Genomic DNA, 8,596 nt, shown 5'->3' with positions numbered 1-8,596 from the left:
CTGACAGTTCCTTCTTGGTCTCCTTAGTAATTTACTCCTCCTCTGCTCATTGCTGGAAAATTTTGGTCTCTTGACGGTTCCACTTGGATCCATGCTTTTTTATTTATTTTTAACCACTACTTTTGGCTCTTGGGCCCATTTCCCCCCTAAGTTTCAGGATCATATATGACTTCTTGCTAGAAATCTCCAGATAGATAACCTACAGTTTCCTCATATCACCATGTTCTGAGCTGCATTCTTCATCTTTTCCATGCCTAAACCTGGTTCTCCTTCTGCCTTTCCCATATCAGCAATTAATGACATCACTTCTCTAGGCCAGAAATCTGTTGGTTACTCTGGATTTATTATATTATTGCATCACTAAATCTAATCAGTTACTAAATTATGCCTATCTTACATCTATATTTCTCAAATGTGCTCCTTTTCTCAACCCATACCATCACTGCCCCAGTCCAGGCACTAACCTCTTTTTGATTGGATTCTATCAGTAACCCCTGAGCCAGGCTCCTTGTTCCATTTTTTGTCTCACACCATTGCCAAATGAGCTCATTTAATTTGTAAATCTGACAGTTTTACTCCAGCAATTAAAATGCTTCAGTGGTTCTCCTTTGCTTCTATAATAAAGTTCAAATTCATCAGCATGACGAAAACATTCCTTCTTTGAACCCAGCCTCAACCTGCAGCTCCTGCCATTTTTAACTTTGCACTTTATAAAAATATCACACTGAATCTTATTCTCCTACTAAACATACCGCCTTGTGCCATGAGCCGCTGCTGAAGTGGATCTCTCTGCTTGGAATCTTGCTTCATCTCAGACCTAATTTGTCCTTATTCTTTAGTCTTTAGTACACATCTTTCACCTTGTCTTCTTCATTTCCAACTCCATCAAGTTAGTTTGGCCAGAAACCTGCTGGCCATCTATCCTTGATGTTTCCTTTTCATAATTTTCTACGCACTGCTTCCACCATGTTCCTTCGCTATAAATCCCAGATTTGGTAAACTGCCCCCTCAGAGCCCTTGCACCATTCTGCACACATTCCTCTCATAACAAGTACTATTTTATTTGGAATTATCCCCTTATGTATGTGGCTCCTGTTCCACACAATTTTTCATCTTTATATTCCCAGTGCTTGTTATATAGTAAATACTCAAGAAATGGTGGTTTTTAGTGAAGACCAGATGCTCAGTATGAATAACATTTCCTTGTTCTGTCTGGAAAGTCTGACCAAAAAGAAATTATTGTTTCATTGGACATAATTGTTCCTAGCAAACTCAAGTCCTAGTGCCCAATGCTTTTTCTACCTAGAATCAAAGTTTTCTATAAAGCAATACATAATAAGTAAATATTTAGAATTTTGTAGGCCATATGATCATCTCCTCAACTCTGCTGTTGTAGCACAAAAGGAGACATAGACAATGCATAAATAAATTGACATGGCTTCCTTGGAATATAACTTCATTAACAGGGATAAGCAATGGGCTGCATTTAGCCTGTAGGCCATAGTTTGCCCACTCCTAATCTAGAAGTTTCCAAACAAACTTTAAAGAAATCCACTGGTTCTCTCCCATAGGAAGTCTACATGCTACTACCATATCTCTCATAATCTCTGATATATTCCAGCAATTTTTGCAGGTACAGTCAGTACTCTCTGACTGTAGAGAGTAACCACGGCTCCACATCTGAGGATTCAACCAATCTTGCATTAAAAATACTTGAAAAAATGGATGGTTTTGTCTACTGAACATGCACAGACAGTTTTTTCTTGTCATTATTCCCTAAATAATAAGAGTATAACAAATACTTGCATAGCATTTATTTTGTATTAGGTATTATAAGTAATCAGGAGATAATTTAAAGTATATAAGAAGATGTGCATAGGTCATATGCAAATATTACACCATTTTACATAAGGGACTTGAGCATCCAAGGATTTTGGTGTCCATTGGGAGTTCTCAAACCAATACACTGTGCATACCAAGAGACGACTACATTCAACACCAGCATCATCTCAGACCCACTTCTAAAAATTGGGTTTAGCCATCAATGGATGGCAGAAAATAGCCTTGCCATCAGTACCATTAAGAGTGTGAGGTGAAAACTCCTCCAAAATGCTGGGATTACAGGCATGATCCTCCCACCTCACCCTGCTAAGTAGCTGGGACTACAAGTATGTGCCATCATGCTTGCCTGAAAACATCATCTCAGACCCACTTCTAAAAATTGGATTTGGCCATCAATGGATGGCAGCAAATAGCCTTGCCATCAGTACCATTAAGAGTGTGAGGTGAAACTATGCTTATGTGGAGTTAGGGAAAATAGAGATGGACCTCATCAAGAGGTTAGAGGGTTCACTGAGCATGAAGTGATATGTGTGATCACCATCTTGCCAAACACAGGACAGTAAAACATCCCATCTTGGTTCTAGACAGAAGGATGTGAAGGATGGCAGTCACAGCTGAGTCCTGTCCAAAGGCCTGGACAACAAGCTCTGTGAAGATCTGCAGCAATTGAAGAAGATTCTTGGCCACCAGAGGCCATGCCTCTCTCCCTCCCTCCCTATTGTCCCTCCCTCCCTATCGTCCCTCCCTCCCTATCTCACTATTGTCCAGGCAGTGGTATGATCATAGCTTGCTATAGCCTAGATCTCCTAGGACTCAAATGATCTCCCACCTCACCCTGCGGAGTAGCTGGGACTACAAGTTTGTGCCATCATGCCTGGCTAATTTTTGTATTTTTTTGAGAAACAGGTTTTTACTATGTGCCCAGGCTTCTCTTGAACTCATGGGTTCAAATGATCCTCCTGCCTCTGCCCTCCAAAATGCTGCTATTACGGGCATGAATGACTGCCCCCAGCCAAGATGTGCTACTTAGCTTTCATGTCCAAGACTAAGCATACTGAGGCCACCAGCCTCCATGGTCAAATCATGTTTGTGTCCCAGAAGAAATAAATATATAAGCCTTGTCTATCAATAAATAGTTTATATACATTTAAATATCCAACATCTAGTCACTGATGTTTATTATGCAAAATCTCCCACTTCTTGAAAATGGGAACATTCCTGGCACTTCTACCACCCTTTACAGTTCTACATTCTTTCCAGATTAGATCAGCAATGCAATTTGAACATCTTCCACAGAACATTGGGATGCAAATTACCGGAGTTGGGAAACTACTTAGGATATAATTACATTCTCCCACTTTGGGCTTCTCTTTCTCTTGCTAAGGAGTCTCTCCTTGCCTCGGACTCTTCTCCCTACTCTCCTCGGTAAAAAGACAGAAGTAAAACTGAGGTTGAAGAGCTTGGTTTTTCCTAAGTAATCTTTCAGTAATAGATCACTGCTGACTTAACTACACCCAGTAGCCTGCTGTAACCTTGTTTCTCTTCGTTAAATACAGTTTAAAAGTTGTATTTATTGTTCCTTGGATTTTTGCAAACCTGAGCATATTTCTTTCTCTACGTTTATGCCACCCCTGTGTACTTGCTCTTGGTCCTGTTTCCTTTCTTCATGTAACACTCTTTTTCCCGTAAGAGGAGAGTTTCTTTCACTGCAGTGGGACCAGAGACTGTAGAGAATTAGGATGTGGAAACAGACTGTTTGGTTATAGGGAAAACTATCCAACTGTGGCTGAGGAGGAAGCAGTTCACCAGGCTTCACTATCTATTAGAACATGAAGCTTCATGAAGGCAAGAGTGTTTTTTGTTGATATTGTTGTTGCTTTTGTCTGCTTTATTCATTGTTATATTTCCAGGTCTCAGAACAATGCCTGACATGTAATAAATATTTGTTGAATGAACGAAAAATGGTTATCATTAGGCAGAGCAACATCCAGGTGAAAGGTGAGCCAAAAAAGAGTATTCCCCACTACATGACCAAGTAGGCAGAGCCCAAGATATGCTACGTCAGCTTTTATGTCTAAGACTAAGCATACTGAGGACAGGCTACAAACAGGCAGCACTAGGAAAGTCTGCCAGCAGGGAGTAAGGCTTCAGTATTGCCGACATGTTAGGAAAAAAGATAAAGACTGAGGTTAAAAACGTGTCCAGGCCCAGAGGCCATGGCCAAACCCAATTTTTAGATGTGGGTCTTATTCCTGAAGATAGCAGCAAGGCTGACTTGATGCTGATTTCCAGGTAGCCAAAAGCCTCCTAAATTATTCCCGTCTAACCGGTCTTCTGATTTTAACCTAAAGATTTGAAATACCATTTCCCAAAAATCTATTAGTCATAGTTTTTCTTTAGAATCAAAAGAAGAACTAAAGGCTTTTTGAGAAATTTCCTTGTAATCCTTCCTTTGTGTCCAAGCAGAGCCCCCATACAGTAAGGCATTAAACTGGATTCAAAGATTTAGCTAGCAGCCATGGTAACCAGGGTCCCTGTAGAGTGACCCATGGGTAGTGACGTTTCAGAGGCCTGGGGAGCAGACTAAGTAGGACCTTGTTATTTTTTAGAATAAAATTCTAATTATCCTATATTTTCTAAGTTTTGCATTTGCTGAGTAAGTTTTTAGAGGGTGTGGGTATGTAGAATATAAATATTAAAAACAGAATAAAAGAGTTTTTACAGGCAAAGTAACTAGTCAGGTATCACATTTTCTTGCAACTGACAAATACCATTTCTTGTCTTGAAGACTGCATCTCTAGTTCTTAACTCAATGCCTCATAGGCCACAGTAAAGTTTACTGAATGGGTGTATAAATGAATGAAATAGGTAGTCAATTAAGTTAATTTCACCATGTTTTGTTTATTCTAATTTTTTGTGTCAGAATTGATCATCTGAATGTAATTCAGAGCCTTGAGAGGTGCCTCATTGCTCATCTGACTCAAGGGATCACTCAATGGTAGGGTCCTTGCTTAAGGAACAACAGAATGCGGCTAAAGGATCAGGTGTAACTATCCTGTAACGTTCCATTGTCTTACAAAGTCATTTTTCTCTACTATTTTTTTTAAAGGCTTTGAGTAAAATTCTTGAAAGAGCTCTGAAAAAGACTATCATGTACCAATCATATGACAGTTGAGGTAGTTTCAGTATTAAAAAAATAGTGAAAAAAAGATTTAAAAATCTATAAATTATATAATACTTTTACATCTATAACTTTTAGATCAAAACACAGAAACATTTGTAAAAAAGTAATACCCGTATGTAAGAGACATACTCATGTCATGACTAACACTGTAGACTTGAGATTAAATGACCTGGACCAGTTTATCCACTTCCTAGTCTCATGATCTTCAGCAATTTGCTTAACCTCTCCGAGACTGAGTTGCCTTACCTATCAAATGGGGGTCACAATTACACCTACCTCATAGCATTTTTTTGAGGATTAAATGAGATAATGTCTGCAAAGGGCTTGGTATGGTACAGAATATATAGTATAGTAACTATTAATACTTACGCAGCTTATTAACATACATACTTTATGTAAACATTGATTTACTGGTTCTTGTAGTAATTCAGTGACTTCTCAGGCATTCAAAACACGTAGCTTGAAAAAAAATGCTGGATTCCATAGGAACTGAGACATGGGGTATCTTTAGAAAGAGTAACAGAGAGCTGTCTTGTCGCTGAAGGAGATGGAGCTTGCCTTTGGAAGACTGGCAGAGCTGCTTTTCCTTAGGAGCTCTGGCTGCTACTGGAGCAGCTCCAGGAAGGCTCTGTCACTAAGAACAAGAGCTACCACTAACTGAATTAGTCCCTAGGAGCCGGGCACTGCTGCTGACAAGTACTGCCAAGATGTTCAGCGATGGTATGCCTCTGGGACCCTGTTGACTACACACAACAATGGAGGCTTACAAAAGAGGAACTAAGAAAATCCAAAGATTTGGAAGGGTCTGACCCTTTCTTCCCTTTATGGCTTCATTTGCAAAGAAGAGTTTCAAGCCAAACCTCCATGCAATATCCAGGAGGGGACAAAAAACTATGCTCTATCAATACACTCTCATTGAGGAGGGCCAATAATCATTTCTCACCAAGAAAGTAGGAGGTCAGAAAGTGGATGAGGAATCCAGCCAGTTTAGAGGATTGATCTAGAATCTGTTCCTCAGGCTTCTAGGGAATTATCTGAATCTTTTATCTGAAACGAATGCAAGAGTTTTCTTTTCAAATGCTTGGTAAAAATAGTGATGATGATGTTCATTTGTATGCATTTACATGCAACCGACGCATCGCTTTTATTATAATACCTTCGCAATAGGTGATGCTAAACAAAATAAATTTTTCCCCGAGACTGGGAACAGAGTTTCTGGTTCAAATCTCAGGTATATCACCAAGTAGCTTTTCTCTGAGGCTCAATTTTGTCATCTAAAAATGAAGTGGTAGAAGCAGAGGTTCTCGAGGTCACTCCCAGCTCTAGTATTGTATGACTAGACCACCCAACAGTACGGTCACAGATAAGAAAGCCAAGGTTTTCTCTCTTTGTTATTCGTTTTATGACTTTGGAATCTTTGCTTATTTCCCCTGGGTATATTTCCTTCATGACAACCTTCAACTAACAGTGCCCAACACTAAGGCTTCCCCTGCTCTCAATTTTGGCAATTTACCAAGGTTTTTAAATTCGGGCACAAAGTTCCATTCCAAAACTATTACAGAGGCCATATTCTCTGAGAGGTTGCAACCCATCAGGCTTCACTTAGCCCAATTACTTTCTAGACTAAAACTAAATACATACACTTTCACAGTTCAGTCCTTGTAATAATTGTCAATTTTCCTATAAAAGTGTTAGCCCATCTATGGCCATACCACCCTGAGGACGCCCGATCTCGTCTGATCTCAGAAGCTCAGCAGGATCAGGCCTGGTTAGTACTTGGATGGGAGACCACCTGCGAATACTGGGTGCTGTAGGCTTTTAAATAAATAAAATAAAAACTGTTGGCCCATACACACCATTTCCTTCTTCTGATGGAGAAGGCTTGTCTTATTTCCAAAAAATGACCGTTTCCCCAGCAAGTCATACATTCCTTTTTCTAGTTCATTTTTTTCTGACTTTCTTAATAAAAAAAATTTATTTAAAACCTCTACTTGGAATTTTTTGCAGACATTTCAGTCCTTTCATTTCTTTCTATATTCAATTCCAATGTCTAGAAAAATGAGAATGGTAAGATATTGCTTATTCCCCACCTCACCCCAAAATGGCCCTACACATCAAAATAATACAATAAAGCTAACCTTAGGAGGATATATAAGTTTCCCTTAAAAAATAAAAAGAATTGTCAATTAGAAGTGAATTAAATATGTTTATAAGAGAGTCAAAGGTTATGGTTAAGGCGAACGGATTGAAGGAAAAGTCAAATTTTTTAAGTGTAAGGAATATTTACGTTAATCATTATACCTTTTCATTATACCTGAGGAGCTGTTTTGTAGGCTCTTTGAGCATAAAGAGATTGGATTTGAATTCAGCGACCTTCCAAACTGAGGTTTTTTTTTTAATACTACTCCAGAGTCATTTAAAAGTGGTGTTAGCTTTCTGTTCATGTTTGGTGAACTTTTCAAATCCAATAGCTTGATTTTAGAGTGTAACATAGAATAGGCTTTCTGATTTAAGAGTCTAAGCCTCTAGGAAATGAGATAGTATTTAAATGAACTTTTAAACCAAATAAAAAGTAGGCATTTAGGCTATGTGATTTAATCTTAATATTATATGTCAACATGAATACACAGCTTGTGATATTTAAAGTAAATATGGTTTTGTTCACATGTTGCCTGAGAAATTGAAATGAGTTGAGGTTTAGCCCCAGATGTGATTTTGTATAAGGTACATTGTTCAGCGACACACAGACCTGATTAAACTGCCTGGAGCTGTCCACATGTCGGCTAAGAGGATCAGTTCTTGAGAGTTTCTTATTTCAAAAACAATGCTATAAAAGCTCAGATTCTCAGCGATGTGCCCTTAAAATGAAAGATTGCTTTAAAAAGGTTGTTCAGTTAATCTATACCACTTTGGGTCCTGTTTATAAAAGTTAATACATCCCTAGACATTAAAATAGTAGACTGACCTTACTAATATATAAATCTCATACATTTAAAAATATAACTAAAATACACAAAAACTACATAAACATTAAATCAAAGAAAAGCATCGAGTCCATATTCCCATCACATCCTCCATGAAGCTGATGTTAGGCTGCTATTAAAAAGTGTCATAGAATGGATGGCCTATAAACAACAGAAACTTATTTTTCACAGTTGTGGAGGGTGGAGGTCTGAGAGCAGGGTGCCAGCATGGTCAGGCCTTGGTGCAGTACCTTGTCCAAGATGCAGACTGCATTTCTTGTTTTATGCTCACATAGTGAAAAGCAGAGAAGGAAGGCAAGCTCTCTCATGACCCTAAAAAGGGTACTATCTCTTTCATGGGGTCCCTACCCTTGTAACCTCATCTAATCCTAATTACCTTCCAAAGGCCCCAGTTCCTAATACCATCAAATCTGGGAAGCAGGGTGTTAACATATGAATTTTGGGGGAACACAAATATCCAGTGCATAATAAAGCTCAACTAATCACCCAAAGCCTTCATGGAATTGCTAGCACTCAATTTTTCTGAAACTGGTGAACTTTTAAAATCCAATAACTTGATTTTAGAGTGTAACATGGAATAGGCTTT

General features: G+C 38.7%; 1 pseudogene; it reads left to right on the top strand.

Annotated features, from left to right (window-relative positions):
- The first annotated feature begins 6,724 nt into the window (after positions 1–6,724).
- On the top strand, positions 6,725–6,843 carry LOC118153191 (5S ribosomal RNA; annotated as a pseudogene).
- Positions 6,844–8,596: the final 1,753 nt, after the last annotated feature.

This window comes from Callithrix jacchus, chromosome 4 (assembly GCF_049354715.1).
Source record: "Callithrix jacchus isolate 240 chromosome 4, calJac240_pri, whole genome shotgun sequence".
NCBI classification, from domain to species: domain Eukaryota; kingdom Metazoa; phylum Chordata; class Mammalia; order Primates; family Cebidae; genus Callithrix; species Callithrix jacchus.
The sequence above is the reverse complement of the archived record's forward strand: the minus strand, read 5'-3'. Positions and strand labels throughout refer to the sequence as shown.